Source organism: Macaca mulatta, chromosome 16, assembly GCF_049350105.2.
Source record: "Macaca mulatta isolate MMU2019108-1 chromosome 16, T2T-MMU8v2.0, whole genome shotgun sequence".
Lineage (NCBI taxonomy): Eukaryota > Metazoa > Chordata > Mammalia > Primates > Cercopithecidae > Macaca > Macaca mulatta.
The window spans coordinates 1,715,442-1,725,452 of NC_133421.1; the positions used below are offsets into that span (position 1 = coordinate 1,715,442).

Below are 10,011 nucleotides of genomic sequence, written 5' to 3' on the forward strand. Positions count from 1 at the left end.
TAAATTCCATGAAGTGAATTTATTACTTACAAATAGCAAACAAAAGACAACAGAAGTCTAGGATTCAGTATGAACCACTACCACAAGATCAGGAAGGCTACCCAGAGCAGATGGATGGAGTTTTGACTATAAATGCTTCACTTGCACTACAACTGAGGGACCCCAGAAATAAGCCCACATTGGGTTTTCTCCCAGGATGTGGTTTGCTGGACACAAGCGTTAAAGGCAATTCCGTTTCGAGCAGGGCCTATAACAGAGGCTGGGCTGTTCTGACCAATGTCACTTGATTATCAGGATATTGCCTTCCCAGCATACCATACAGTTATCTTGAGAACTACCAGTAAGAAAGGGAAGAAAATGGCCCTGCACCCTTAAAACTGAAGGATCAGGATATTTTCTGTGACAGAGGCACAGACAGTAGCGACAGAGTGTTCTTGTGAGCCATCTACTAGTTCTCTTAACTGGAGCGTGGCACCAGACTGCTTTTCTATTTCCTTTCAATGGAAACTATTTCAGAATATTTTGAATTTCTACATCTATAGAGTTGTGACACAAGATCACTGGCAGTGTAGACTCTCTGCATGGTTAAAGGAAAGAGTTCAGAAGCCCATCAACCCACATTGGAGGAGACCACCTAATCCTCCAGAGAGTGTCACTCCATCTTCCTGGGGTTAGCTCCACATGCAGTAAGGCCACTATAACTAAGGCCGTCAAGACTTGCAGTCCGAAGATGAGACTTTTGACATGCTGATAAGCAGCAGTGATAAGAAAAGCCCACACACTGGTCAGGAATTTTTCAATGAAAGCAGCTGAGACGCTTCTTCATATGCTTCGGTAGGGGCTAATATCAAACTATTTCTTCCCATTTTCTTTACTCAGCAGTGCCTGAACCATGAGACACCATAGATGTACACCTCATCAGGAGGGTGTATGGTACAGCAGCAAGGGGAGCAGCAGCACAAGAAACAAACAAGGCCACTACTTCTGCTTACATAATAACTATTGTCTTGGAGTGTAAAATAATTAATAATGTTCACATGGCTGCCCTAAGCACACAGAGATGGTGACCAGAGCAGATGCAGGGACTACAGACATACAGCCTGATTCTTGCTAATTAGGACTTATGTGTTGGCTTACATGCTGTGCTTTTGTGCATTCATAAGCCAGGGCCTCAAAACTGCCTGCTAAGCATAGGCCAAAGGTCATGCTGGGGTGCAGTTAAACATTGATGTCTAGGAGATGAGAGCATTTTAGTGTGGAAGAAGATGACAACACCTGAAGACCACAAAACACTGTGCAGACCAAAGGGAACGCCCATCGTCAGCTCACGGTTCTGACCCAGGTGACTGCTGATGTGTTACGGAACAGTCAGCCCACAGCAGGTAGGTCAAGTTGAGCTGGTGTCCTGCATGAGGGCTGGTCCATTCCATTCGTGTTGCCAATTGTTTCAATAGCGTCTCATGCACCCCACTGGTGAGGAAGGAATTAGCACCCTACGTTTACTGGCACCGTTAAACATATAACATCTATTACTAAACAGATAAGCCAGATATCAGTTATTAATTACATACAGGAGGATGGTGTAAGCTCTCACAGGCCCAAACAGGGATTAACTTGAGCGTAGAGAGTGGTATAGCATTTAAAAAGTGAGGATATTCCTTTTTTTTTTTTTTTTTTTTTTTTTTTGACACAGAATCTCGCTCTGTCACCCTTGCTGGAATGCGGTGGTGTGATCTCGACGCACTGCAAGCTCCGTCTCCTGGGTAAACTGTATGTACTTAGGAATTAATACCAACTCATTATTAGCAAAAAATAAATATCTTTACATCAAGAGTAGTTTTTCATTTAATAAAAATAGGTGGGATGTGTATAATGGACAAGGGATAATCAAAATTTGCCAAATGAGGCTAGTAAGAGAATCCCAAGAATTCACAATCATTATTCACTGGTCCATTAATCACAGGACAATACATACAAATGAAACTTACCTGACCGGGCGCAGTGGCTCATGCCTGTAATCCCAGCACTTTGGGAGGCCGAGGCGGGCAAATCATGAGGTCAGGAGTTCAAGACCAGCCTAGCCAACATGGTGAAACCCTGTCTCTACTAAAAATACAAAGAATTAGCTGGATGTAGTGGCGTTAACCTGTAGTCCCAGCTACTCGGAAGGCTAAGGCAGGAGAATCGCTTAAACCCAGGGGGCGGAGGTTGCAGTGAGCCGAGATCGAACCACTGCACTCTAGCCTGGGCAACAGAGTGAGGTTCCGTCTCAAAAAGAAATAATAATGAAATAAAAAAATTAAACTTACCTACATATTAGAAAAACATCCAAATTCAACCATGAATCCAGCACATTATCAAATGAATAGACAAAAATTCTACCAACAAACTGAAGAAAATATCATCTATGAAATTCAAGTACTACTGCTTAAAGAACATTTACAGAACTCTCACCTCAAGGTTTCCCCGCAAAATAAGGTGAAATGCATACTCAAGACTCTTTAAGAATGGGCCACTGATAAAAACAATATACTTGTAACTTGTGTAACATTTCATAGATTTTTTTCAAGCACTGCACGATAATTAATTTGCATCAGGCTTTCCAAATTAGAAAAGCTTCACTTATAGAACTTCTTTCCTGTGGGAGTTTTCACACGGCCTTTCAAGTAAATGTTAAAACTGAAAATATTCTTGCAGTTTCTAAACTATTAGAGTTTTAATCCTGTGTACGTTCTTGTATTTACAAGGTCCAGCCAGCTACAGCGTGCATTTTCATATGTCCTTGAGTGGGTATGAGAGAAATGAAACACTCAAACATTCTGGACATTCATAGGGTTTTTCTCAGGAATGAGCTGATGTCTTCAAATAGAACTAATACAACCGAAGGCCTTACCATAAATTTAAATTCAAAACCTTTTCTCCACTCTGACCCCTCCCAAATCTTCAGGAAAATCTGAAGTCTTGACCACATTTCTTACATTCTTTAGGTTTCTCTGCAGTGTGAGCTCTTTCATGTTTATGAGGGAATGGGAAAGAGTAAATGTTTTACCACATTTCTTACATTCAAGGGGCTTTATTTATTTATTTATTTATTTTTGAGATGGAGTCTCACTCTGTCGCCAGGCTGGAGTGCAGTGGCACCATCTCAGCTCCCTGCAACCTCCGCCTCCTGGGTTCAAGTGATTCTCCTGCCTCAGCCTCCTGAGTAGCTGGGATTACAAGCATATGCTACCACACCCAGCTATTTTTGTATTTTTAGTAGAGACGAGGTTTCACCATGTTGGCCAGGATGGTCTTGATCTCCTGACCTCGTGATCCGCATGCACAGGGCTTCCCTCCAAGCCCCTGTGGCCTTTTATGTCCTTGAAAAAGAACTAAGGCAACTGAAATGTGCCACCATGCCCAGCTAATTATTTTCTTTGTTTTTGTTTTGAGACGGAGTCTGCTTCTGTCGCCCAAGCTGGAGCGCAGTGGTGCGATCTCGGCTCACTGCAAGCTCCGCCTCCCAGGTTCACGCCATTCTCCTGCCTCAGCCTCCCGAGTAGCTGGCATGAGCCACCGGGCCCGGCTTTATTTTATTTTTTGTAGAGACAGGGTTTCATCACGATGCCCAGGTTGTTTCACATTGTTTTAATCCAGGCTGGTTATGAACTACTGGGCTCAAGCAATACACACACCTTGGCCTCCCAAAGTGCTGGGATTATAGGCTGAGTCACTACACCCAACCTCTATATCATGACTTCTTTAGTGGCGCATAAGGTAACTGGAACGAGTGTAGGCTTTACCGCATCTCTTACATTCATAGGGTTTTTCTCCAGTATGAATTCTTTCGTGGAGGTGAAGGGAACTGAGGCGACTGAAGGCTTGGTCACATTGTTTACATTCATAGGGTTTCTCTCCAGTATGAGTACTTCTATGGTTACAAAGGGAACTCAAACAACTAAAGGCTTTGCCACATTGTTTACATTCATAGGGTCTCTCTCCAGTATGAATGCTTCCATGGTCATGAAGGGAAGTGGAACAGCTGAAGGCTTTATCACATTTGGTACATCTCTCTCCAGTGTGAGTCCTTTCATGCATCTTAAAACAAGAAAATCTGAGTGTTTTCCCACATTCCTTACATTCGTAGGGTTTCTCTCCAGTGTGAGTTCGTCCATGTATTAGACAAGAACCGGAAACAGTGAACGCTTTACCACATTGTTTACATTTATAGGGTTTTTCTCCTGTGTGAGTTCTCTGATGTCTTTCAACTGAATTGAGAAAATGAAAAGCTTTCCCACATATCGTACATTTATAAGCTGGATTTCCACTGTGCATTATCCTGTGTCTTCTAACACCTGGAACAGAAACAAAGAGTTTCCCACACTGTTCACATTTATATTGCTTCTCTCCATATGGTTTGTATCCTGAGTGAGCTAGGATGTGCCTATTAAGGAGGGAATGATGTACAAAGACTTTTCCACAAATACTGCATTCACATTGTTTTAATCCAGTAGAAATGTTCTCATTCCGATCAAGATTTGGAATGTGGCTGACAGCTTGTATCTACTGACTACCTTCTTTGCTTTCACACAGTCTCTGTACCATATGATTTCTGTAAAAAAAATGACAAGCACATTACTATTGGTTGGTTTAATAACTTTCTACTCATTCATAGGTCTTCGACTTACACTGCTACCAATACTAGGGAAAATGCATTTTTGTTTTGTTTTGTTTTTGTTTTTGTGCCATGACTGAATTATTTGAAAGTAAATGGGCTACTACTGAAAACACAGCTACCACCTACATGGCTATGACCAAAATAGTAACATTCACATATACAATTTTGTAGTACTATTTTCAAGTAAACTGTTTTCCAAACACTGACTGCTACACTGATGTATGTTACATTTTGGGTGAAATTTTTCTAAAAGGAAATGAATTTCAAGTGACTCTTATTTGCTTTGATTGCTTGTTTTTAAATTCATGACACGCTAAGATTCCTTCAGAGGACTTTATTTCCTCTTCTTGGTGCAAATTATCTTCTATCTTTCCCGTTTTTTGAAGTGATCTTCAATATTCTGGTCTTTCCGTTTTTTCCTAAAATGCAGATGCACAAAATTATCATGAATTATTTCAAACTATAGAAACATTACTAGATTTCATGTTCATTGTACACAGTGCCCATGCCTGATTTATTCACCAAATCATTCCCTTGCCCCATTCCAAATCACAAATAGCACTGATGATAGGGAAATACTTCTGTAATTAAGTGAAATGTGTTGTCATTCTTAGCTACAGAAGCCAGGTTCCTGCAGGTTTCCTGCATCACTTCTCTGTAGAGATTCTTCTGAGAAGAATCTAGCAAAGCCCATTCCTGCTGGGTAAAGTTCACAGCCACATCCTCAAAAGCCATGGAGTCCTAAAACATTCCACATATGTGGATAGAAGGATGAGTGAGACTGAGAGCACTGGGAATGTATACTCAATTCATAAGCTGTTTACATGATTCTAAAATTTCCAAGCATTTATTCTATGACTTGATTGTCACAACTCTTACTCTGTTCACACATACTCCCTCCCACACAGCAGTACTAATGCTAGAATTGAACTATTCAAAAAGGCAACAGCAAAGTAGAAACACCCATCTCATTAGAGAATCCAGGGAATGAGATTACGATATGCTGCTAGGAGTTACCTTTTAACTTCACTTTGTACATTTCTAGTACCTGTCATACTAAAGTCCTACCTGATGTGCATAAGTGAGTTAATATTATCAGTCCTGAGACTACTTATTCTTAAAAATACCTGCTCGCAAAGTTCAATCTTTGTTTGTATTAGGAACTTACATTTTGAGAGGGATTCCACCAACCCAAGTAATAAGAATGACTCACTGCATCTAAATGGCTTATGCAGTATATTTTCCAAAACTTCTTCTGCTGAAAGTCTATTATTTTGTGTCACTGCAGTGGTGCTTAGGGAACCAAACACAAAAACACAGTCTGAACACTAAGTGTTCAATGAATTTCCCTGGTAGACAATATTTTACATGTGCTGTCACTTGTTAACTGTGGAAGTGAACCCATTCCACGTGATTACACCAAGAGAGAATAGGCTTATTAAATTTAATTGAGTAGTAAATAAAACCAATAATTGATATTTAACAATACTAATACAACAATTTTTCAAATTTCTATTGCACAATATCAAGGCAGAAAGGAATAAGAGGAAATAGGACACATGCTTTTTAAAATGACATTAATGTCACCACTTCCAGATGCTATTCCTATGAAACCACATAAATTCCCAAATCAGGTGGTTTTAGGCAAGAAAACTACTCTTTCATATGCAGTAAAAATGACCAATGTCTAATCATTTTTAGTCATCTAAAAAAAGAGTGATGGCTTGTCTAACATACTTCTAAGATTTTCAAGCAAAAATATTCAGGACAGCACAGTGTTAGCAAAGAGATGAGCAAGCAGACCAAAGGAAAAAAAAAGTCTTAATGACCCAGCATCTATATGGAAAGTTGAGGAATGATAGAGTAGGCACTATAGAATAGAAAAAGAAATTACATGCACTTTAAAATATGAGGCAAACCAGGCTGGCATCTACTTGGGAAAATGCATTGCATTCTTCTCTATTCTATGAACAATAATCATCTTATTATATATTCAAATACAAAAGATAAAACCAGAATACTTTCAGAAGTCACAGGAAGATTTTTTTTTAATGAAGGATTAGGCAGAATTTTTTTTATGTAAGAAAAAAGTGATAAAGGAACAGACAAACTCAAACATATTAAAATTTAGGGGATAAAAGGAAAATAGAGTGGGCCAGGCGTCGTGGCTCACGCCTGTAATCCCAGCACCTTGGGAGGCTGAGGCAGGGGATCACCTGAGGTTAGGAGGTTGAGACCAGTCTGGCCAACATGGCAAAAATCCCGTCTTTTTGTTGTTTGTTTATTTGTTTTTGAGACGGAGTCTCGCATTGTCCCTTGGGCTGGGGTGCAGTGGCAAGATCTTGGCTCACTGCAACCTCCATCTCCTGGGTTCAAGCAATTCTCTTGCCTCAGCCTCCCGAGTAGCTGGGATTACAGGTGCCTGCCACCACGCTCAGCTAATTTTTTCGTATTTTTAGTAGAGACAGGGTTTCACCATGTTGGCCAGGCTGCTCTGGAACTCCTGACCTCGTGATCCAACCACCTTGGCCTCCCAAAGGACTGGGATTACAGGCAGAAGCCACCGTGCCAGGCCTAAAACCCTGTGTTTACTAAAAATATGAAAATTAGCTGGGTGTGGTGGTGGGTGCCTATAATCCCAGTTCCTCGGGAGGCTGACACAGGAGAATCACTTGAACTCGGGAGGCGGAGGTTGCAGTAAGCAGAGATGGCGCCACTGCACTCTAGCCAGGCTACAGAGCAAGACAGCATCTCCAAAAAACAAAAAACAACACTCAGACACCCAGATAAGAGGATACACATGTGTCCACTGTCATAAATTCTTCACCAAGCTACAAGAGGGGAACTGACATTTTGGTGAATCTTTATAAATCATCAATTTATCTAACACACTTTTATTTCACCAGTAGCATTTACAAAGCTAAGTCCTACAATTCCATTTGAAATTACCCTTAAAAAGAACAGAACTTTAAAACTTACTACACTCACTCTGGGGAAGAAATAAATACGAATTTTTAGCAAATGAAATACATCATTTTACCCTACCTCTTTGGAAATAGTATTTTTATCTTTCAAGCTGTACTGACAAAATGTATCTTACAGTCAGTGAAAACCTGAAACTCAAATAAGAGGACAAGCCTTTTCAAGGTAACAAACTCAGGGAGAGGCAGTACTGACTCCAACGCAGACCTTTCTAAGTGTCACGGCAGGCCATTCTATCCCTTAGGACACCCATCCTGTTCAGTAAAGTACTCAATGACCACCTACGAGGCACTGGCAGTGCTCTTTGTCCTCCTGTGTGCCTTAAGTGCATTTTAATATTCAGGTTCTTGCACATCCTCTCTGGGGTGGGTTTTCCTTGTCCTTTGGGACGGTTTTTCTCTCTTCACAGGTCTGAGACAAGCTAGAGAGCAGAAATCATTTCTGCCTTTTCCTCTCAATATCAGCATCCAATTGGCAAACCATCAATGTGTCTTCGAGGAATAAAAACTCGGGCCGGAGGAATAATTTTAATGACCTAACTTTCATGACATTACATTGTATTGTCCATTAATTTTAATGTCCTAAAATTTTAATGACCCTAAGAGGTCACCATTTTAGATGAAACTATACCAGGAGATTCCTCTAAGGCCAAGAGCATCCAGCTGCTCCCCTGAGAGACTCTACCCCATACCTCAGGCTGTCCTTGGGGATGAGATGACCCCGGGGGCTGATACTCACTAGACCCTCCAATAGACATGGCCACTGTGGGTATCCTGGGTCATCCCCAGACAGTTCTAAAATGCCAGGACTAGGAAAAGACAGGAGAGTGGCTGAGGACACAACACCCTGTCAAGTTTTCACGGGGGGACCTCAACCTAAAGACATTTTGGTAATATGTACACTTAGGAAAGATGAAAAGAAGAGAGGTACAAAGATTTTTTTTACAGTAGAGTGTCAGATGATTTATTCTCCGCTTTCCTCTCATGTAAAATGTTTGGAAACAGAAAAATATTTTGGCCAAGGTGCCTCACGGCGCTTTAGGAGGCCGAGGAGGGTGATCAATTAAGGTCAGGAGTTCGAAACCAAACTAGCCAACATGGCGAAACCCTGTCTCTACTAAACATACAAAAATTAGCTGGACGTGGTGGTGGCGCCTATAAGCCCAGCTACTTGGGAGGCTGAGGCCGGAGAATCGCTTGAACCCAGGAGTCAGAGGTTGCAGTGAGCTGAGACTGCATCATTGCACTCCAGCCTGGCGACAGGGTGAGACTCCGTCTCAAAAAAAAAGAAAAAAATATATATATACATATATATGTATATATATGTATATATAAGTGTGTGTATATATATGTATGGTTTGCTTCCTCATTCACCTTATCAAAGCCTCTCATTTACGCCCCTCCCGTGGACCCCAAACCACAAACCATGACTGCGGTACCCGTTTATGAATCGCGTTTGCTCAAACACGCCGTTTAACGTTTTAACAAAGCCTCAGGTTAATTTTAGGTGGAGAAAGGTGGGACTGGAAGCTCCATGAACCACAGCTCCTCCCACGCTGGAACCCCGCACACCGAGTCGGGGCTCTCCCGGATCACCCTCTCGTGGTCACCGCACTACCTGGGTGGGGGAGGCGCGGGCTTCCGGAGAGGGCTCCGGCCGGCGGAAGTGGCGCCCGCAGGTACAGACAGGACGCGGGGGTCCCGCTGCCCGCGCCGCCCTGCCCTGTACTAAGGGGACTGAGGCCCGGCTGCGCCCGGCGACTCGGTCCGCAGGTTCCGCAGCCCATGGCTAGTTCCAGCAGGTTTCACCCAGCCCTCTTCCCCACTTCCGGAAGCCAGGCGCAGTCCACTCACCGTTCCTCGGCTTCCCGGGTGTCCCGGCGTCAGCTAGGGATGTCCCAACACCCGCAGGTCACAGGGTGGCCGAGGCTGCTGCAGAGGCACCGGGCCTCCCAGAGCCAGGAAGTAGCAGCGGAGACTCACAGGAAGAGCCTACGGTGACGAAGGCCAGACAAAGCGCCCGCCAGCCGGATCCCGGAAGCCGCCCTCTCCTTTCCGGCGGTGCGCCTGACTGACAGGTCCCCACCCCAGCGTCCCTGATTGTCTGGGGCTTCAGGCCCCGCCCCCTCAGGCCCTGAGTGACAGGAGATTGCGATCTCACGTGAGGCTGGATGAGGCCAGAATGACCGTTTTGGCCTAGCGGTTTGTAGGGCGTGCATCCTTCCTGCGCTGGGATCTGACCACGCAAGGAGCACATTCGCATTTAACCTTGTATACAAGATTATGGCTATTTTGCGTAATAAGATATAAAATTGCAAGCAATATAATGGCAATTCTGTAACTGCCCAGTGGGTTCACCTTGCCCACTAC

The 10,011-nt window shown here is 43.0% G+C and overlaps 1 pseudogene across 1 annotated transcript; it reads right to left on the bottom strand.

The window, feature by feature from the left end:
* Positions 1-9,033, bottom strand: LOC144335216 (uncharacterized; annotated as a pseudogene). The gene is made up of 4 exons (XR_013405860.1): positions 9,016-9,033; positions 5,275-5,401; positions 5,022-5,080; positions 1-4,596 (listed from the first exon to the last, which is right to left on the bottom strand). The product of XR_013405860.1 is annotated as an uncharacterized LOC144335216 (transcript).
* Between the last annotated feature and the right edge of the window lie 978 nt (positions 9,034-10,011).